The sequence below is a fragment of the Mustela putorius genome, unplaced genomic scaffold (genome assembly GCF_011764305.1).
Source record: "Mustela putorius furo isolate JIRA1106 unplaced genomic scaffold, ASM1176430v1.1 tig00003901_pilon_pilon_pilon, whole genome shotgun sequence".
NCBI lineage: Eukaryota > Metazoa > Chordata > Mammalia > Carnivora > Mustelidae > Mustela > Mustela putorius.
The window spans coordinates 8,858,868-8,881,948 of NW_025422049.1; the positions used below are offsets into that span (position 1 = coordinate 8,858,868).

Below are 23,081 nucleotides of genomic sequence, written 5' to 3' on the forward strand. Positions count from 1 at the left end.
GGGTTGGGCGGAGGACCCCCTGCCGTCCTGGTGTTTGTACCGAGGCAGGTAGAGGCGAGCCCCGAGTCTGGATGATGGGGACTGCTCGGCTATTACCTCTTTGAGCAGCTGGTCTCTCCACCGTGAGAGAATTAGCAGGTGGTCACCTGGAGGTGGGGGGGGGGAGGAAGAGCGTGAGCAAGTGAAGCTGGAAAATGAGGGAAATGAAAATTCAGGGGAGGTGGCTTGCCCCCCATCCCCCGTAGAAAGGTTCGTGCCTCAACCAGCAAGGCTCCCACCTGCGCCCACTCTGAAGATGCCATTGTCGCCTGTTCACATCCGAGGCTCAGCTGCCTTCCTAGCTTGCTTTTCTGCGTGTGCTTTGCATCTGTGCCTCCCCCAGGGGCCGCTGCCAGGAGAAAGTTCAAATCTAGTGAGATCAAGGGGATAAAGGGTGCTTTGGATTCTTCCTTTGTTGGTTTAAACATTCTTTTGAGGCACTAAGGGCCACCTCTATAATGCATAAAATAAGCAGCTGTCTGTTTTACGAGCCATCCAACTGAAAACGGGTTAATTCAAGCACAATCTACCAATGGACTCATCGTCGGGCCTCAGCTAATTGCCGGAGATGAGCTGTGTCACCAGACATATGCACTCTTATTTCATTAGCTGGATGTGTCTGTGTCAGAGGCAGGCCGTGAACTTGGTGAAAAAGACCAAGGCTCTGGTTAACCCTGGACAGAAGGTGACCTTACTTTCTGGACTGTCCTGCAGCCCTCAGCTCCTGGATCAGTCTGGCCACCTGAGGCTGAATCTCTCCTCTTACAGAAACTGGTTCACTTCACCCTCCATCCGAAGTCTCCAATACTTGGCAGTTGAGTTCCTTGTATAAGTAGGACTTCACGAATGGCCTGCCTGTGGGGAGAAGGAAAAACTAAATAAAGAATGAAGTTCTCCTGAGATTGAAGGTGCCCTTCTCCTTAGCTTTGGCTAAGTACACTGGATTCAAACACTTTTTTAAAAAAAACTTGGGTTTCAAAGCTCTTCGTGTTTACTTCGTAGATAGATGAGACAGAACCAAACAAGGCACCCAGCTTTCCAACTCAAGAGTGATGCCTATAAAGGCATGATCCGGATATATTTATCAAATAGGTAACAGTTGTTCTCAGCGTGCCCCAAGTCCCCCAGTAGAACGTTCTTCCACTTTCCAGCTCACGTCCTTGGGTCCCAGTATCTCCTGCTGCCATGTGGACATACAGGGTCGTTTGTTCTCTGTCTTACCTCTAATTCAAGCTGGGGTGCCTATTCCTTAGCACTGGGCACCACTCCAGACCTGTCCTATACCTCAAATCAAAAGGTTTTGTTCCGGGCGCCTGAGTGGCTCAGTGGTTAAGCCGCTGCCTTCGGCTCAGGTCATGATCTCAGGGTCCTGGGATCGAGTCCCGCATCGGGCTCTCTGCTCAGCAGGGAGCCTGCTTCCTCCTCTCTCTCTCTCTCTCTGCCTGCCTCTCTGCCTACTTGTGATTTCTCTCTGTCAAATAAATAAATAAAATCTTTAAAAATAAAAAAAATTAAAAAAAAAAGGTTTTGTTCCACTCTCTCAGGGTCCAACTTGAGAAAGGGATATTCCCTTAAGTGACAAGTTCACATTTTTTTTTTAGAGAGGTCTTCTGGAATTTGGTAGCTTAGATCAGTGATCCTAGTGGTAGATATTTTGAGGTATTCAGGAGGGCAGTTTAAGAACTCCTGAGGGGCGCCTGGGTGACTCAGTCGGTTAAGCATCTGACTTGATTTCGGTTCAGATCATGATCTCAGGGTAATGCACTCAAGCCCCATGTTGGGTTCCTCACTCAGAGTGGAATCCACTTAAGATTCTCTTTCCCTCTCCCTTTGCCCCTCCTGCTTGTGTGCGCGCACACACACACACACTCTCTCTCTCCCCCCCCTCTCTCTCTCAAATAAATAAATGTTAAAAAAAAAAAAAAAGGAATAGTTCAGGCACTCAGAGAGGCTGCTTTCTGGTTTTAGAATTTAGAGATGTAATGCTGATTTAGAAATTACTCTCTGCTTCTTGCCTCTCTACTTTTTTCACTGGAAGAAACAGATTAAAACCGGCTAAGAGAAACATGTTAATCACGGTTAAGTCATTTGGCCAAAGGTGATTTAATTGCACAAAAATTATACTGTTACTACACTATTACAAAGCCTGCTTAGAGAACTAATCTGAATAAAATCAGGAAGCAATTTTTCAATTTAAAAATGTGCTTACATCAACTTTGACAGATCTAACAACTTGATGAATCTCAAAGACATTTGCTGGGTGTAAGAAGCTAGTTTCAAAGTTACCTCCTGTTTGTTTCCATGTACATGACATTCTCAAAAAAATAAAACTACAGCGTCGGAGAAACACGTCAGTGGTTGCCAGGGTTTGGGGATGAGTGTGTATTACAACAAAGGGAACTTTGGGGGGAAGAAGGAACTGTTCTGTATCCTGATTGTAGTGGTGATTACATGAATCTATACCTGTGTAAAAATCTGGAGAAATGTACATACCAATAAGTCAAACTTCCTATATATTAATCTAAAAACTAAATTAAGGGATACTTTCCCCACTATTTAGTTCTATGCAAAATCAAGTTTACCTTCTAAAAAGAAAGTCAAGAGGCGTCTGGGTAGCTCAGTCAGTTAGGCATCTGCCTTCTGTTCAGGTCACGATCCCACAGTCCTAGGATCGAGTCCCACACCCAGATCCCTGCTCAGACAGGAGCCTGCTTCTCCCTCTGCCTCCTGCTCCCCCTGCTCGTGTGTGCATGCACTCTCTCTCTCACTCTCTCTCTGACAAATAAATAGATAAAATCTTAAAATAAAATAAAAAGTCGGGGCACCTGGGTGGCTCAGTGGGTTAAGCCTCTGCCTTCGGCTCAGGTCATGATCTCAGAGTCCTGGGATCAAGCCCCACATCGGGCTCTCTGCTCAGCAGGGAGCCTGCTTCTTCCTCTCTCTCTGCCTGCCTCTCTGTCAAATAAATAAATAAAATATTAAAAATAAATAAATAAATAAAAAGTCAAGTGATAAGCTCAAGATGCTCCAGGTCTGAAGAATGGGCATGAAAAGGTCTTTGGGGAAAAGATGATGATGGCCCTCTGAGCACCCCTAAGGAAAGTGTTGAATCTACGGAGAAGGCAAAGCCTGTATTTGGAGGTGATGGCTAGCCATGAAATGTGGTTTGTAGCCAATCACCCACAGTCTCTCATTCCCCCTCAGTGTTTCTTTTGTGGTCAGAGCCAACCGACTGACTGACAAGGGTTGGGGGTGGCTTTTCGCTATTCGGAGTTACCTTACAGGCCCACTTGGGCCTTGTACACTGGCTCCACAAGCAGTGATCAGGCCAGTGATTCCGACTTTGGAAGGGCTGGGGGAGGGGGGGACCAGGCTGAGATCCCATATTTTGGTTTCCTAGTGCCTCCCTCTGCTAATGAAGATTTATATAGCAAATGTTCGCTCTTTCATGAAAGTGATTTTCAATTAAATTTGGTTACTGACAATTTCCAGAAGGTGAACAATACCTCTCTGGATTATTAGAGGCCCACTTAAAGCTCTGCATACCCAGGTGTGGGGCCTCACTGCTTTTGTCTAACTAGCCAGTCTGGCCGCCAGATGGCCAATTAGTTTAATGCCCACACAATGAGCCAGATGCCTTAATTCAGCTTCTGGAAACACATTCAAGGCCCTAGTTTTCTGTCATTACCGTCTTTTTTTTTTTTTTTTTTTTACTAAATTTTTTATTTTGAGATCACTGTAAATTCACATGCAATTGGAAGAAATAATACAGTGGGATGCTGTGTATCCTTTACCCAGTTTCCCTTAGTGGTAGCATCTTATAAAACCATAGTATAATGTCACAACCAAGATAAAGACATTGCTACAACTGAACGATCTTGCGCAGATTTCCCCAGTGTTACTTGTGATCATTTGTTTGTGCCTATGTATTTAGTTCTATGCCATTCTACCATGTGTAGGTTCATAGATCCACCAAGGAAGTAGAGAACTGTACCATCACCACAAGGATCCTTCCTGCTACTATTTATAGCCATACCCACCTCCTACTTGTCCCATTCCCTAACCCCTGGCAGCCACCATCCATGTCCCCATCCCTATATTTTTTGTCATTTCAAGAGTATTTTATATATATATACACACACATACACACACACACACACACATATATATATAAATACACATATATAAAATCATACGGTATGTAACTTTTTAAGATGGCTTTTTCCTTACTCGGTAAAATTCCCAGGAGATTCATTCAAGGGACTGTGTGAGCCATGCCCCACTTCTTTTTATTGCTGAACAGTATTCCAGGGCATAGAATGATGTACCACATATTATTTAACTATTAATATGTTGAAGGACACATGTAGGGGCGCCTGGGGGCTTCAGTCTGTTAAGCATCTGACTTTAGCTTAGGTCATAATCTCAGGGTCCTGGGATCGAGTCTTCATCAGGCTCCCCCACTCAGCAGAGAGTCTGCTTCTCCCTCTGCACCCCCCACCATGGTCTCTCTCTCTCTCTCAAATAAATAAATAAAATCCTTTTTTTAAAAAAAAAATACATGTATGAGATACCCAGTTTCTTGACATCCTCACCAGCATTTGGTGTTGTCACTACTTTTTATTTTAGCCATTCTGATAGATGTGTAGTAGTATCTCATGGTGGTTTTGATTTGCATTTTCCTGATGGCTAGTGATGCTGAACATCTTTTCATGTGTTATTTGCCATCTGTATCTCCTCTTTAGTGAAATATTTATTTATATCTTTTGCCCATTTTTAAAAAATATTTCTTTAGTTATTTTAGAGAGAGAGCATGAGTGGGAAAAGGGTCAGAGGGAGAGGGAGAGAATCCTCAATCAGATTCCCCACTGAGCGTGGAGCCAACATGGGGCTCAAGCCCAGAACCCTGAGATCATGACCTGAGCCGAAACCAAGAGCCAGACACTTAACTGACTGAGCCACCCCAGCACCCCCTGTCCATTTTCTACCTGCTCTGAGTTTTGAGAGCTCTTTATATATTCTAGATACAAATCCTTGGTCAGATACATAGTTTGCAAATACTTTCTCTAGTCTATAGCTTGATCTTTCATAGAGCAAAACTTTCAATTTTGGATAAAGTTCAATTATACTTTTTTCCTTTTATGGATCATGATTATAGTGTTAAGCCTAAGAACCCTTTGCTGAGCCCTAGGTTATGACTTTCTCCTGTGTGGTTTTTTTGTTTGTTTGTTTTTTGCCTACAAGTTTTATAGCTTTACACTTTAAGTCTGTGATCCCTTCTGAATTCATTGTTTGTATAAGGTGCGATGTTTGGGTCAAGGTTTTATTTGTTTGTTGCCTATGGATGTCAATTGCTCCTGCACTTTTTGTTGAAAGGCTAGCCTTCCTCCAGTGAAATTGCTTTTATTTTTGTCAAAATTCAGTTGAGCACATTTGGGTTTATTTCTGGGTGCTCCATTCTGTTCCACTGATCTATGTGTCTACCCTCCACTATTACTACACTGTCTTGATTACTGTAGCTATATAGTAAGCCTTTACATTGGAAAGAGTAATATCTCCCCATTTTATTCATTTTAGAAAGATTTTATGTATGTATATATGTATGTATTTGAGAGAGAGGACAAGAACAGAGAGGGGCAGAGGGAGAGGGAGAAGCAGAGTCCCCACTGAGCAGGAAACCTGGTGTGGGACTCGATCCCAGGACCCTGAGATCATGACCTGAGCTGAAGGCAGATGCTTCACTGACTGAGCCCCCAGATGCCCCCCATTTATTCTTTATAAACATCATTTTAGCTACTGTAGGTCCTTCGTCTTTCCATATAAACTTTATAATAAGCCCATCTATGGCTACAGAAATCCCTGCTGGGAGGTTGAGAGGGATCCCATTGACCTATAGATCAATTTGGGCAAAACTAACATCTTTACTATGTTGAGTCTTCTAATTCATAAACATAGTAAGTCTCTCAAATTATTAATGTCTTCTTTGGGTTCTTTCATCAGTGTTTTATAACATTCAGGATACAGATGAAACATGTCATGTTTAGTACATTTTTTGTTAAGTTTTATACCTAAAAATTTCATTTCCATTGGAGCAATTATAAATAGTGTTGTGGCTTCTCATTTAGATTTCTACATCGTTAGTATACAGAAGTGTGACTGATGTTTATGTGTTGATCTTGCATCAGATGACCTGGCTGGATTCAATTATTAGTTCCAGAAGAGGTTTTTTTTTTTATATCCCCTGTCATTTTTTATGTAGACAATCAAGTCTTCTACAAACAGAGACAGTTTTACTTCATTCTTTCCAATCCATATGTCTTTTATTCCTTTTTCTTGCCTGCTGTGCTGGCTAGAACTTTCAGTACAATGTTGAATAGAAGAGATAAGAGCAGACAAGCTTGCCTTATTCCAGTCTTAAGAGGCGAAGTATTCAGTCTTTCACCACTAAGTATATATAATGTTAACTGTCAGGGTTTTTTAAAAGATGTTCTTTTTTTTTTTTTTGGAAGAGAGAAAGAGCGAGAGTGAGAGCAGGGGCTGGGGATAGGCAGAGGGACAGAGAGAATCACACTGAGCTGAGCATGGAGCCGGATTCGGGACTTGATCTCATGAACCTGAGATCATGACCTAAGCCAAAATCATGAATGGGACACTTAACTGACTGAGACATCCAGGCATCCCAGAGATCTTTATGAGGTCAGGGAAGTTCCCTTCTCTTCCTGATGTACTGAGTTTTTGTCATAAATGTTGAATTTTGTCAAATTTTTTTCTGTGTTAATTGATATGGTCATATGACTGTTCTTTCATTTTTGATATGGTGGACTTTACCGAATGATTTTAAAATAGTGAGCCAGCCTTGCATACCTTGAGTAAATCCCACTTGGTCATGGCATGTAATTTTTTTATACATCGTTGGATTCATTTTGCTAATATTTTATTTATTTGAGACAGAGAGACAGAATACAAGCGGGGGAGGCAGAAGGAGGGGGAGAAGCAGACCCCCCACTGAGCAGGGAGACCGATGTGGGACTTGATTCCAGGACCCCGAGATCATAACCTGAGCCGAAGGCAGATGCTTAACCAACAGAGCCACCCAGGTGTCCCCATTCTGCTAATATTTTGTTGAGGGTTTTTGTGTCCACGTTCATGAGGGATACTGGCCTGTAGTCTGCTTTTATTTATTTGTTTGTTTGTTTTTTGGTACTTTCTCTGGATCTGCTATCCATCTGGAACTCTGACAATATACATGTCGGATGTCTTGTTATTTCCCACAGGTCTCAGAGGCTCTATTATTTTACCAGTCTATTTTCTCTCTGCTGTTCAGACTGAGTAAATGTTATTGAAATGTCCTCAAGCTCTCTGATTCTATCCTCTGTCATCTCACTAGTATGGTTCCAGCAAGTTTCTGTTTTTGGTTTTTTTTTTTATTTCTGTTACTGTATATATTTTTTTCAGTTTTATAATTTCCATTTAGTCCTTTTTTATAACTGGTTTCTCTTTGCTGAGATTTTTCCACTTTTTCATTTATTTCAAGAGACTTTGCGATTGTTTACTGAAGCACCTGCGTGATGGCTGCTTTAGAATCCCCGTCAGATAATTTTGTCTTTTGATTCAGCTCGCTGTTGATGTCAGTTGACTGTCTTTCCTTATTCAAATCATGATTTTCCAAGTCTCAGTATGAGAGGTGATTTTTCATTGTATTTTGGCTATTATGTCAGGAGACTATTGAAATCTTTTATTTTAGTGGGCAGCCATTGCAGGTTTAGCACACAGGTCCTGGCCTTCCTTTCCAGAGCCTCTGCCATGCTGATTTGGTCTGCTTGTTAATGCGGTACTGATGGCGCCCCCCACGGGTCGGCGCTGGGGCCACCTAAGGGCGCCCAAGGCGCTCCATAGGGCTGGGCTGCCTGAGGCCTACGAGTGGAAAAAGTGCGTCTTGAGTCTGTGGAAACAATGAATCTTCCCCGGTTTTGCTTGCTCTAGTGCAACCTCCCTTGCCCGTGCTATATACCATCCTGGCATCTCTTACGGGGAGAGAGCGCTCTCGAGCCCAGGGGCCCCGACAGGCTTCCTGGGCCGGAGTACTTCTTCTGGTTAGATTTGCCCTTGATGGCCTGGCCGTACCGTCTCTTGTGGTAAGGGAGAAGAGTCAGGCCTGGTGGGAAAGAACACCTCCCCTGGCTGCTTGGTGTCAGAAGGCCTCACATTCAGTCCCGAGGAGGAAGCTGCCTACCTAAGCCACCTCCTGTTGCTAGGCTGGGGTTTGGGAAAAGCTAGGCCTGGTTCACCCTCTTCTGCTGGGCAGGAAGTCATAAGGTACCTCGCTACTAGCATGTTTCTCCAGTCCTGGGGTCCCTAACCATTCTGCCTTCCTCTTTATGCCTTTTGGAATGTTTCTTTGGTTGCCTCTTGAATTATTTCTAGGATTTATAGTTATACTTAGCGGGGAGAAGCAAGGAGAAATGAGTCTGCGCCGTCTTGTCCGGACTGAAAATAGAAGACCGATTTTGCACTGGTTTCTGCTGGTGTTTCTTGGAATGACTCAGGCTTTCATCTGCCCCCCGTTTCTGGACAAAGAAGCTCAGGTGGCTTTGCCTTGGTTAATATATCAAGCTCCCAGGTTTTTTGAGGTGTGTGTGTATATGCACATGCACACAAGAAAGAGACAGAGGGAGACAGAAAGAGACAGACAGAGAGGAGAAAGGCTGGCAGAGATCAGCCCTAAAAGAGAGCGTGTGTTAGAGTGGGGCAAACACTCTGACAGGACACGGAGTTAGCTGGGGATCTGTCTTGCCTATAAGATACTCCTATGCCACTATATTCACAGGATCATTATTTTGAGGAGTCAGAAGCACCAAAATTTGGTATCTCCAGACAGGATGGTGGCAGAAAATACGGTTTTAACACATTCTCCTCCCTTTGTGTAAAACCTTAGGACACCAGTGTGTGGCACATTCTGTGCAGCCCTGTTCCTCAAGGAAAACAAGATGGAGGCTGGAGACCACTGCCCATTATGGCGGGCTGAAAATCATGACACTCGCCACCAAATGTCCAACGTCCCAATCCTTAGCATCAGCCAACAGGTTACCTTACATAATAAAAGGGACTTCGCAGGTGTGGTTATGTCAAGGATACTGAGATGGGGAGATGGTCCTGGCTTATCCAAGTGGGCCTCATGATAGAGTTCATCTAAGAGAGAGGCAGGAAGGGGAGAGCCCGAAAAGGCCATGTGACTCTGGAAGCAGAAGTCAGAGAGTGTGAGAGAGATTTGAAGACGGCCTGCACTGGTTCTGAAGATGGAGGAGGGGGGCATGAGCCAGGGAATGCAGGCCGGCGACCTCCAGAAGCTGGGAAAAGGCTGACTGTAGACTTCTGATAGCCAGACCATTGAGATCATAGATCTGTGTTATTCTGAGCCACGTAGTTTGTGGGAATGTGTTCCAACAACAACAGGAGACTAGTGTGCTGACAAAGGCCAGGTGACCCGATCAGAGGCAGGAGGTTAGGGGGGTAATGCAGAGTGGGACAAGTGAGGCTTCAGCTAAAAGCAGGAGACTCTCCGGTCTGGGAAGGTGAAACCCGAGACATTGGCTTGAAGACAAGACCACTGCTGTCCAATGGGACTCTCTGTGATGATGGAAATGTTCTATATTTGATTTCTCCGGGAGTGGAGCCCCTTGCCACATGTGACTACTGAGAACCTGAAATGTGGGCCGGTACTTCGGAGGCACAGAATTGGTAATTTGATTTACTCATTTAATTTCTGTTTGAGTTGTAAAAGCCACAAGTAGCTAGCGGTTGCTGTATTAAACAGGGCAGGTCCCTACCATTAAAAAGAATGTGGGGGAGGCGAACACAAACTTACTCATTTAAAGTCTTCAATGCTAGAAAACTAGCCCACCCAAAATAGCTTGTATCAAATTAAAGAGGCACCAGCCCTTCCCTGGAGATCAGATTCCTCATAACCTCTACCATAATGTAACCACAAGTCTAAAAGATTAAAAAAAAACACAATAACAACAACATCTAAACAGCAAGTAAAATTGCTATAATGAAACCCAGAAACTTCACAGGAGATGTGTGGGCTCAGTCCCTGGTCAAAAGCCTGTGTATTCGAAGAACCTAGAATAATGCTGATCGCAGAGTAAAAGCTGGAAGCTGGAGCAGATGGAATTTCAAAAGCACAGAAATCTGAGGCCCATTTAATGGAGAAAGACCTATTCCTACATGCCTCGGAGGTCCAGGGCAGAAGCAGATGGTCAGAATGGCGACCCTGAGTCACAAAGCAAGGCCATATTGTGTTCTGAATTATCTGAGAAGTCAAGGCCATGAACGATGCCATTTTAGAAAGGAAGGGAGAAAAGAGAAAGGAGGGGAGGATGGGAGGAAATGAAAGGAAGAAGGGAGGGAGGAAGGAAGGAAGGAAGGAACTCAAGATGGGTAAGTGCAAAACAGGACAAAAAACAAGCTCTCCGCTCTCCTGCAAAACCTGCTTTTAGGGTCTAGCATACGCTGTAGTCGATAGCACAGTTCTTTTTTACTGTCACTTACTAGGACCGATATGTGCTAGGGTTGGTAACTCACTTCAAGGACACTCTATCTCACCATGAACCAGCAACACCGTTCTTCGCCTCCTCCTCCTGCCTTACCTGCCACACAACTTCCCAATCCAGATTGATGCAGTCAGCCACCAGCACCGTTCCCATCTTCAGGCTGCTGAGCCCTGGGGGAGGACAAAGCACAGTGGTATAGACGGGATCGTCTCAAAAATGGTCTCCATGAAATATTACATAGAAGCTCAGTGCACAAGAAAGCGATACACGCCAATATGGAAAACCATCCAAGGCATGTTACACAGCGAAGTGATATCACACCCCCCCCCAGCATGGCTATAATCAAAAAGGTAGACACTGACAAGCATGTGTGATGACATGGAGCAGCTGGGACATTCAGAGACTGCTGGTGGGGTATAAAATTACTGGAGGTTACAGGGGACTTCGGAAGACAGTCCGGACATTCTTCAAAATGTCAACCATAGAGTTATCACATGGCCTGGCAATTCCGCTCCTTGGTAGACACTCGAGACATGAGAATGGCTGTCCATACAAAAACTTGTCATCAAGTGTCTGTAACGACGTGACTCATAATAGCCAAAAGTAGGAACCAACCTGGTGTCTACCAACTGGTGAGTGGCTAAACACAATGTGGTCTATACACATCTATATACATCTAATATCTAGAATATTATTTGGCAATAAAAAGGAGGACATTCCAATTTATGCTACAACGTGAAGGAACCTTGAAAACACGGTGCTCAGTGAAGGAAGCTGGTCATGAAAGACCACGTGCTCCCATTTATATGAAATCCCAGAACAGGCAAATCTGTAGAAACAGCAAGGAGATCAGTGGTCGCTTCCAGTGGGGGGAGGGGGCTGGTGATAAGAGAGTGATCACTCTAAAGCAGACAGAGTTTCCTTCCGAGGCGATGGAAACATTCTAAAAATGGACTGTGGCGGTCGTCACACGTATCTGTGAATATACTAAAAAACCACTGAATTGTACACTTTAAATGTGGGAATTGTATAGCATGTGAATTATGGCTCAATAAAGCTGTTATTTTTTTTTTAAGAAAGCAAGCGATAGAATAATGCATATACTATGAGCTCATTTATATAAAAACCCAAAAACTACATATGCATTTAATATAAACATTTGTGAATGTATGTAAATATATAGAAGATGATTTGGAAGGATACCCACCCATCTGTTAGCATTGGTTACTTCTGGAGAGGGAAGCAGGACTGCCTTCTGTAATCACACTTCCCTGATCCTCCTCCTACCGCTCTGGTTTTTTCTTCAAGTTGCTTTTGCAGGCATCCCTTCCTCTGCCCACCCCTTTAGAATCTCCTTTTACTCTTCAGGCTCTCCTTGAAGTGATGCTAAGACCACACCTTTTCCATGGCCTCAACAACCCCCATCCGTCCCCTGGCTCATGTCATTCACCTGCTAGGTACTGTGCTGGGACCTTTGATTCCTTTCTCTCCCTCCTCTCCCAGCCCTCAACCTGCAAATTCCATCAGTCTTATTCCCAATTAACCTGCTCGTCTCTCTGTCCTTCTCTCCTTGTCCCTGGCCTCCCATGTCACCCCAGCCACTGTTGTTACCTCCTGGATCAAGGGAACAGTCTCGTCCCTGGTCTCCCAGCTTGTACAGGCCATTCTGCACACAACAGCCGGAGCCAACTTTTAAAAAAATGTGACTCATGTCATATCCATCTCCCTGCTTCAAAACCCTCCAAGAGCTTTCAGTTATGCTGTGTATAATATGCAAGCTCTTTGCTTTGACCTAATAAGATAGAGCCTTTGCCTAAATCTCTAATCTTAGCCCATCCTGCTAGGCGCCTAGAATTTGTTCCCTCTTGAGGGACTCTGCACCTGTCCAAAATGTTCTCCCATTATCCACGTCTCAGCTTCAGTGTCAGCGCCTCAGAGAGCCCTTCCCTGATCATCCTAAGTAGGCCCTGACCTTGGTCAGTGTCTCATCCCATCACCCTGTTTTATTAGCTCCCTTACTGTCATCCGAAATTATGTTTCATTTATTGGCTTATTACACATCTTCCCCACCCCTCAAATAGAAATTCCACGAGAGCAGTGACTCTGTTTGCCTTGCTCTTACTGACTCTCTAGCACCCAGCACAATACCTAGCGGGTGCTCGGTGAACGTCTGAGGAATGAATGAGCTAGGGGACAGATGGGGGTTGTTGAGACCACGGGAGATGTACGGTCTTAGCGTCCCTTCAAGGAGGGCCTGAAGAGTAAAATGAGATTCTAAAGGGGTAGGCAGAGGAAGGGATGCCTGCGAAAGCAGACCTGAAGAAACAACCAGAGCGTGCGACCCCCAGGTTTGGGGGCTTAAGCAACTGGATAGGTGGCGGGTACCATTCGCTGCCACTGGAAGACTGAGGGAGGAGTGGGGGTGGGGGGTGGGGATGGATTTAAGAACAGGGGTGTGGACATATTAAATTTGAGATGTGTGTCAGTCTTCCAGCTGGTGGTCCTAAGTAGCTGGCTGTATACAGAAGTCTAGACCTCGGTCAGGATGTCAGGGCTAAAGACATGAGTTTGACAATGAAATTCACCAGCCTACAGGGGATGTAGAAAGCGCCAGGAATCACCTTGGAAGGAAGTGGAGAAAGAGAAGTAAGAGGGCCTGACACAGAGTTCTAAGGTCTCCTGCATTTGTACCCCCCAGTCCTAACCTCTTGCTTCCCTGAGTTCCAGAACCACTACCAGACTGCCTTACGTAAACCCAACGCATCCTGAAAGGACTACATAAATGCCCGCTCTCCAAAGGGGTCCTCCTTCTGCATCCTCTATCCCTTCTTCATCAGCCAATGGGATGCCTTAACATCTCCGGTGCTGTTCCCCACCTCTCCGTCCCTGCAATAGGGCTTCCAGCCCCAGGAGCTCATCATCTCGTGCCTGGAACACCACAACCATCTCTTAGCCAGTAGTTCTGTCCCCAGTCTTGCCCTGCGTGCTGCCACCGGGGTCCCTTTAAAGTGCCCCAATCGTGGTACCAGTATATAGCAATGCCATCAGCCAGTATTTATCAAGTAATTCCACAAGTGCTTTACATGCCTTGGTTCTTTACAACAACCTGAAAGAGCAGCACTATTATTATGCCCTGTTGACAAATAAGGAAATAGAGACAGAGAGGGCAGGTAACCTGCCCAAGGTCACACAGCTAGGAAGTTAGTGGACATAAGCCGAGAGTCTGTGCGTGTAAGCACCAGTATCTCAGCACAGAGTCAGTAAATAAAAGCCTGCTCAATGGATGTGGGGCCCGTGATTTTTTTCATGTTGTTATTCTGACCTTGACTCTTTCATCTTTTATTTCATTTTAAAATCTCATTTCATTCGAAGCTCAGACACAATAAAGTTCCAAAAGCAAATAATGGATCTTTTGCTGGGGTGTTCAAGGGAGTCAATCGGGGCACAGGCCATTATCCTCCTGCCTCGAGGCTCTGGCAAAGTAGGGTTGGTTTTTCGGTGTTCGGTGAGTGGGGCCAAGGCACAGGGAAATAAGATGGGGGTAAACCTCACGACACCCTGACACCAAGGCATCGCCTTGGCACTGCTCTGCTCTCCATCTCCCGGGGCAGGGTGTGGGGGGAGATCCAGGCTCACAGAGGTTAGGTAACTCATCTCAGGCTGCAGAGGTAGTCAGAGCCAACCGGGAACGAATGCCAGGAGCTTCCGTGGCAGCTGGCTTCCGGTCGCCCGGGTCCCTGCCCCTGTCATTCTGGAGCCCCACCGCCTCTCCCCGCCCGGGGTGGGATAACCACCAACCACGTGTGGCTCAGGGCATTTAAAGTCATTCAAAGAAAATTACATTAAAAATCGAGGGCCTCAGCCACACTAGTCATATTTCAAGCGCCCACAAGCCACAGGCGGCTGCTGACAGCCCTGTGAGAGTGCGTGGACAAAGATGATGTCCCTCCCAACGGGACGTTTTCTAGGACAGCGCAGCACAGCAGCTCTGCCAGCCACCTCCAGGTGCCGAAGCCTTCTCTCCGCTCTGCCAGTTGGGCTCTTCTCACTTCAGGGTCCTGGGGCAACTCGGAGATCTGCATTAAGGTAATAACCTTCACAATTGCGCCCCCCCCATTGTTCACCTCCTTAGCAATGTCACCCTTTATATCCGCTGCCCGCAGTTCATCCTCAGCCTTGTCCTGCCTGCCTCCTCCTCTTTCTGGGTCTGGGAAGGTGGAACTCCCGTGGTTATTCACTCTTGTGCTGCCTCCCACCTGGATGACCGGGAGGGGGACAGCCCCTTTAGGGCCACACGTCTGGAAGGCCCCCTAGAAGTAGAGATGCCGGACAGCCGTCCGCAGCCATGCCCTGTCATGCCACCTGCTGCCTGCTCAGCTCTCGGGGGCCGGGGGTGTGCTCACCCCAACCCTGGCCCAGCTGGCCTGAGAGCACATGATTTTGGAGCTGGTAAAAGAGACCCAGAACCTTTTTTTAAGACCCCAAGTTACCCGGATATAAATGAAACGTGATATGATGGTAGAAGGCAAGCAGCTTATTATCTGCTCTGCACACAGGAGGATGAGGGGGGAAGAGAGGCGACAAAGGACCCCCAGGGATAGCGGCGCTAACTAAGATACACTCACTCACCGTGGTCATGGAGAACGGATGGGGCAGGTTATTACAGCCAGCTGATGATCCAAAAGGCACCCTGGGAGACATGATGTGACCCATCCATGCCCTTCCTCGGAACCCTGGCTGATTAATGCCTCCAATTAACTTTTCTCAGCTTGACATTAAAACGAGTACGTATATTCCAAGCTGATACTAGCTGACGGCCAGAGGAGGTGAGCAAGAGCATGAGGACTGGAAAGGGTGAAGAGCCTAGAATGATCAATTTGCCACTGAAAATCTCCCTGTGGGTATCTGAGAGTCCCCTGTACACACTGTCCAAAGAGGGGCTCTGCCTGTCGAGGTGACTAAAGAGTTGAGCCCCCAAGACCTTTTCCGGAGGCCCACACCAAAGATGTATATATTAAAGAGTCAAGCCTGGGGTCTCCAGCTGGATGTCTCTCAGTCCATTACGAGTCCAGGCTTATGGTATAAGGTGGAGACAATCAGAACCCCCACCTTCTCATTTCCAGAAGCTTCTGAAGCAGAAGTAACTTCAGTGCAGTTCGTGCCACTTAACAATGAGCTGTGGCAGGGGAAGGCAGGCTCTGCCCCCCAACCCTGTGACAAGGGGGGGGGCACACTACCTCTAAAAACACAGCTGTAAAATGGGGGCACTAAGCAACACTCAGGGTGCTGACGCTCTCGTGCTCGAAGTGCTTAGAGCACGGTGATAAACGACGGGGGGCCAGAAGACAAAATCAACATTCCTGAAAGTGAGAGTACTCACTGGAGACATTTACTGGTTTTTGTCTTCCCTCTGAAGGGGGGGAAAGTAGGTCAACGCACTCAAAGCCCTGTGACCAGGAACAGTGGGTCTGAGAGGGAGTCGTTCGCTGAGTCCTGCCAAAACGAAGCAGTGAGAGATGTGCCTTTCATTTTAGGCCATTTGGCTGCGATCACTCGGCCTTGGGGGGAAAACTCGAGCTGTTGATCCCCTGGTGTGTATTCCCTGCGGGCCCTGGGAGCTGGGGGCAAGGGGAGGCTCACATTTTAAAACCAACATGGAAATGCTTGGCAGGCGTGAGCTGGCAAGCACGGTGAGGTTTATGAGCGCACTGCGGGCCTCCTTTGGCTCTCAGACAAGGTGGACAAGGCTTGGGGCAGCTCGGCTAAATATAGGCAGCACAGGGGGCTAAGAAGCAGGAGAGCTCGGTTTCATTTCCAGGTCTCGCAGTTAACCTTGGAGCAAATTCCCCAAGTGTCTTTCTTCCATATACTGATTTGTTCTTAGGAAGGCAGGGCTCTTGAATAGGCTTTCCTGGGCCTGGAGAAGGTTCACGCTGGGTCTGCTGTGTTTTCTTGCCTCGTCTTCCCTCAAAAGATCCAAGTCTGGGGAAGAGACTGGCTGAGACTCGGTGGAAGGGGATGCAGCTGATAGTCTTCTGGAAACAGGACGAAGTCACAGTGACCCACCGGGAGCCACAAGTCCTCCTGGATTAACCAAGGTTGTTGCCTACCCAGAGCCGGAAGGAGGCTACCCAACCCCTGGCACGGAAGCAGAGGTGGCAGCTAAGCATACAGAAATGCCAAATCAGTGCTCCTGCTGCCTGATGCACGGCTCTCAGGCAAGCCGAGAGAAACACAAGAATTTAGGGAGACAGTTTGAGCAGAAGATTCAGAAAGCGGGGGTGCCTGGGTGGCTTGGTCACTGAGGCGTCTGCCTTCGGCTCGGGTCATGATCTCAGGGTCCCGGGATCGAGCCCCATGTCGGGCTCCCTGCTCAGTGGGGAGTCTGCTTCGCCCTCTGCCTCTGCCCCTCCCCTGCTTGTGTACTCACTCACTCTCTCAAATAAATTTTTTTTTAAATCTTAAAAAAAAAAAAGGAACACTCAGAAAGCAGACAGTTCCCACCCTTTGTCACTGTCCACATGCCGTTCCTGTCCTCAGTCAGATCCCACTTGTTCGGAAGCAAGGAACCCAGACCAAGGCAGCTGCTGGCCAGTCTATAGTTAGGTGGCAGTGTTCTTAGGAAAAACCTAGACTCATCAGGGAGCCCAAGAAGCTGAGCCCAAGAAAACGATTTAGTATTTCCTGCTTCAAGACTCTTGGCCCTAATCTCATTCCTGGACACTTCCACTAGAAGTCAGCGTATCCCTGTGTGGCAGGAATATGTGGCAGCAGTTCCTCTTGTTCTCAGATTGCAATATTGATAAGTGTTTCTTTTATAACACTTCTACCTTAAAGGAAAGTATAAGGTAGAAAAGAAGAAGCACTCTACTCCCACCACCTAAATATTAGTACTATTAACAGCCTTTTTGGAAATTCAAGTATCCAAGCCTGGAGTCAGGCTCCCGCTCTGTTACCTGAGTAAGTTACAGGACCTTTCTGAACCTCAGTTTTCTCATCTGCAAAATGAGATACTACTCACTAAATAAAATGAGATACTACTAGACTACATAAATTACCCAAGTGTTGCAAGGAAGAGAGAATTTAAGTAAAGCGGTTTGGGAGTCCCCAACAAATAGGAAGTGATCAATAAAAGCTGGTCGCTGCCATCATCATCCTCATCATCACCATTCTACATGCCTATGTGCCAAACCATCATACTGATGGCTACATACTGTTTCATTTAGGGATGGTACTACTTCCCCACTGGTCAACATTCCTGCTGTTTCCAAGACATTGCTATTACAAAGCTGTTGCCGAGAACATTCTTGTATGTATGTTTTCTTGAACATCTCTGACCATTTCCTCAACATGAAATTCCTAGAACTGAATTCACAGGGTTATTTTTAAGGCCCTTGTTACAGACCGCAAAACGGCGTACTAGAAAGATCATACTCACTCATGCCGCCACCGCCAGCACAACACGTACCAGTACCTGTCTCTTCCTATTTTCGCCAACACTGAGTAATAAAATCGTTTTAAGTCTTTGCCAACTTCACAAGGGAGAAAATTTTCATTCGTATGAATTTGATTATAAGAAATGATATATGCTTGATGCTCTCTGTTAAACTTATACAGAACTCACTTGTTCCCAGAGACAAAAATCTATAACAAAGTCTTAAGAGATTCTGAAATGAAAACACACAGGGACAGGTGCATAAAAATAATTCATGTTTGAGTAGTTGATATACTCATTTTTTAGCCATTACTTAATTGCAGAATATATAGAAAACTGTAGATCTTGATAAGGAAATTATAAAGTAAATACTTTTTTATTATTATTTACGTCAAGAAAGAGAACTTTGCCAGCTGCTTCAGAAGTCTGACGCATAGAGCCCAAACCTAAAATTAACTACTAGGCTGACTTTTTTGGTAATCTCATCCTTGCTTTTGTTTATAGCTTTATATCATCCAAGTTCCAACTTTTAACGCTGTCGTTTAGTTTTGCCTTTTAAAAATATTCTGTCTCTTTCACACTGCAGTTTAGTTTTGCCTTTTTTAAATACTTTAAGTCTCTTCCACTTTAGTAACTGATACACTTGTAATGAAAATTACACTGGATTATAATAGCATATAACTTAAAGAAGCATATGCTCTTTTTTTTTTTTTTAATGGTGCTTTACGAACACATAAAAACATACCCAATTTCCTCCAGGGCATAGAACTGAATAAATTACTCTGCCTCAAACTTGGCATGTCACTTCACACGGTTACCTGTATTGATTGGTTAGGGCTTGAAGCAACGCCTCCAATGTCCGCATCATTTTAACATTTTCCATTCAAGCTTCAATGTTGATTATGAGTCAGGATTCTGATTTTCAACCTTTTTTTTTTTCCTCAGGCTATCAGAGAGAGCAGATTCTTAGTTGCGAACTACAGAATCCACTCTGACTAGTTTAAACAGAACAGAAACTTATTAAATAATATCAGACCATCTACTGGCTCTCTCAAGCCTATATGGTCAGGCTCTGAAGAAGGCAGAGAGGCCCAAAGCAAAGCAGAGTCGTGGTTTCTACTCTGGCAGAGACAGCACTGCCTCTGCCCTGGGTAACCTCAGCTCCCACTAGCCTTGTCTTCCATTTGGAATTTCCAAGCTGCTGGCACCTCCCTTCAAATAGCCCGTCGAAATCCATCTAAGAGAACGCCGGGCTGGACAGCCGCCAGCTGTATGATGTTATCCATTGGTTGCTGGTTTCTCCCATCCAGGACGCTGACCTGCCCTAGGTTGGATACCAGAAAGCACAGAAAAGTTTTCTGTACATTTTCCTTTTTCCTCCTCAACTCTTCAGTAGAACATAAACCTTTAAGGGCAGAGACCAGCTCGGAATCACAGGTGGACTGTTGATTAATTATCCACTGAGTTCATCAACAAATAATTCTGAATCCCTACTCTGGCATGATGCCAGGTGCTAGAGCTACTACCGTGGGCAAGATTTAAAAAAAAAAAAAAAAAAGAGCAGTGTTGCGAGACAACAAATACATAGACAAATCAATAATCACGATCTCAGATGAGGGGAGGGGCCAGGCTACCTTCTATCAGGTGGTCGGAGAAGGTCTCTGTGAGGGACTGACAGTGGAAGTAAAACACAAAGCATTTGAGGGGCGCCTGGGTGGCGCGGTCTGTTAAGCCTCCAACTCTCGGTTTTGGCTCAGGTTGTGATCGCAGGATCGCGAGATCGAGACCCGCATCGGCGCTCCTTGCTCAGTGCAGAGTCAGCTTGCGACTCTCTCTCCCTCTCCCCTCTCTAAAATAAACGAGTAACTAGATCTTAAAAAAAAGTAAAGCATTTGAAGGGTTAGGGGAAGAACAGTCCTGGAAGAAAGGAGATCGCGTGAGGAAGAAACAAGATCCACTCTAGTGCGAGGCTAGAGCGTGACGAGTCAGCAGGGGACTGAAAGGTTTGAATTTCTTTTTTAAGATTTTATTTATTTATTTGACAAACAGAGATCACAGGCTGGCAGAGAGGCAGGCATAGAGAGAGGGGAAGCAGGCTCCCCGTTGAGCAGAGAGCCCGACACAAGGCTCGATCACAGGACCCTGGGATCATGACCCGAGTCGAAGGCAGAGGCTTAACCCACTGAACCACCCAGGCACCCCAAAGGTTTGAATTTTAATCCAAGCCTGTGGAGGAGCCATCAGAGGTTGTGAATGGCAGGCAGTGACGTATCTGGTATTAGAGTCTTAAGGACCACTCTGGGTGGTGAGTAGGGAACAGGCCATTGGGGAGACAAACAGAAACACTTAGGTGAGACGAAAGCTGAGGGTGCTCTAGACTACGGGGGCTGAGAGAATGACAGATGGTCATACAGGGGACGTGCCTCAGAGTTGGAGCCAACGGGAATCACTGACCGGCTGTGGGAGGGCAGCCGAAGAGAACCGAGGATCACAGCCCACTTCTGTGGGGCCTGAACAACAGCGCCGAGGAGGCCGACAGTTCCTGAGATAGAGAAGAGCGGGCTAAGGGAGGAATTCGAGTTCAGATTTTAACACATGGGGGTGCCAACACTTACAAGCCTGGATATGGCAAGTAGATGGTGAAATACACACGAGTCTTGAGCTCAGAGGAGAGGTCAGCTCTGGCATGACTCCGTGCCAAGAGGGTCCTCTGAGAGGATTCGTGAGGATATGTGAAATGGAGAGGACACCGCTCAGAAGAGGAAATTAAGGCAGAAGGTCGAGTTGCTCACTCCTTGCATGACTCCAGGGGAGCCTGGAATCATAAGTGACCCTGGACCCATCCCCTGGCAATGTGGCCCTCACAAGGTTCTCTGTGTCTCTGATTGATGATGTTGGTTTGCGTGTCCAGAGCAATGGGGCAGGTTGTACCAGCTCACAAGGACCTCTCAGAATTATCTAACGACATTCATGATGTACCTGGTTTTGATGCTGGAATCCCGAGTTTTGTTTCAGGGCCTCAGATGCTGAGGCTTAAGTGGGCTCTCCTGGGCAGAGACTTATTACAGGTGTCCCTACAATTTGCTGTTAGATGCTCCTGGGTCGCCTTCCATGGGGAAGAACCTGAAAGCCCATGCCTGGCTGAGGCCGCATTTTCCATCTGCCTGTCTCTCTGTCCTTTGCTGTGAAACCTGAGCTGCAAATAAAACCTGCTGTTGTGGCTCTCGAGTCCTTCTAGGGACTCGCCCAACTTGGAGCGGTGGTGGGACCCTCAAAACGCAGCCATTGCCCTCGGAGAGCTTAGATTTTCGCCAGAGAGGAGAAAAGAACAAGTGTGAAGCAAATAGGACGCTAGCGTTCGGTCAGCCTGACAGTGGTGACTAAGCCTTTTTTCATCTGTGTATGCCCCAGAGAGGGCTAGGTCAGTGGGACGTCCTCAGGAAACATGTGCTGGACTTAGGTGGAACACGCTGGACGGGCAGGATTTCGCATAAGCTAAGAGGCAAAGGAGGGCATGCCAATTGGAGGAAACAACTTGATGGAGGCCCAAAAGCTTTTTCTGGGCGGTGCCCAGTACAAGAGGGGGTAGCACAGTGTCTTCCTTCTGCGCCCACTCCGTCACTTGCCGGAGAGCAAACGGAGGCTGAGGCCTGGTTCCAGATCTCACTGCATCACAGCTGGGCTCATCTCCCCATGCCCCCGGGATTAAAATTCTAGATGGGGCTATGCTAACTGGTCATCCTGAATTCCAGATGGCAGTTCCAAAGACAAAACCCCCAGCACTTACGCTTCTCTAAACAAGCTTTCCTTAGTCCCAGGGTAGCCTGCAAGAGAAATCGATTAATAACTACTTCCCCCAAAGCGAGGCTCCCGTGAAGGGGAACATGGGTACCCAGGGCAAAAGAGAAGATGCTCTCGGGGAAGGACCAAGAGGTTTCTGTCTGTCTGAACAGTAAAGAGGACGGAAGGTTTCATACTTAGAGCTCAGAGAGCCTCTCCTAGAACCATCACCCCCTCCCACTGGGGCAGGTGGCTCAGAGATCTGAGATCACACAGCGGTCCACGGCTAATGCGGGACCAGAGCGCCAGCGGCCCAAGTCCTGGCCCAGGGCTCCATCATGTTTTAGCTCCCTGCTTAGTAGTTGTACCCTGCCTTAAGAATCATTGCCCACAGAAGGCGGGTGCAGTACGGTTCCCAATTAGCAACCAGCCCTCATGGAAGCACCTTAAGGGCCAGAACACAGAAACAGGGAAGGGCAGCAGCCGGCGGAGCCAAGGTATTACAATCCCAAGGGCTAAGTGAGACAGGTTCCTGACTGCTTTATGGGCTCGGCGGCCTCACTGTTTCTTCCCAGCTTTGAGCCAAGTCAGGCACACTCTGTCGTGGGACGGGGGCTCGGGGAGAACAGCGAGCCAAACAGACCTTCCTGCTGGCACAGGTGTGAGGCCAGACTCTCAAATGATCAGCTAAAGGTGGGGGTGGGGAGGGCAGCGGGGTGATTGCCACCGAAAGCCCCGGCCCAACCAGCAGCATCGCCTCCCACCCAAGGCCTGCGAATTCAGGGCAGCTGGTGCGAGAGCGCCCGGCCGTGCCAGGCAGCCAGGGCGGGACGTCCACGCCAGCAGCCTCTGTGCCCTGCCCCGCTCTCTGACTCGAAGCGGGTGACAACTAGGCTGGGCCGGTTCCTCGGCACAGTGAACCCAGGCAACAACAACCGAGCTGGCAGGCAGCAGACTTAAGGACTGAAGTCACTTCCTGTTGGGGACCCCAGGCGCTCCCACACAGCTCGGGCTTCCTGGGAGGATCACAGGTGTGATCCTGGGCCAATCACAAAAATGTGAGAAAACTCCTCTGGGCAGTTGAAGGAGGCTGCGATGCCTCCTTCATGTCTAGATGTCTAGAAGGGGACACCTCTATGTGGACCAAAGCAGAATGAATGACTCTGCCTCAGTGCCCGAATCTCTCTCACAAAATGCGTGTTAGTCTCAGTCCCTCTCAGTACGCCCAAATCCTTCCTCTAAAAAAAAAAAAAGCATTATAATGTCACTACAGT

At 46.8% G+C, this 23,081-nt stretch overlaps 1 long non-coding RNA gene across 1 annotated transcript in view; it reads right to left on the minus strand.

Moving 5' to 3' along the window:
- Window positions 1-281: 281 nt before the first annotated feature.
- The window catches only part of LOC101690296, a 42,818-nt gene continuing 20,018 nt past the window's right edge, over window positions 282-23,081 (minus strand). The window contains exons 6-8 of the long non-coding RNA XR_200161.3: window positions 10,689-10,762; window positions 735-894; window positions 282-388 (exon numbers count right to left, since the gene is read on the minus strand). This is a non-coding gene — a long non-coding RNA (uncharacterized LOC101690296). The remainder of the gene's footprint in view (window positions 389-734; window positions 895-10,688; window positions 10,763-23,081) is intronic.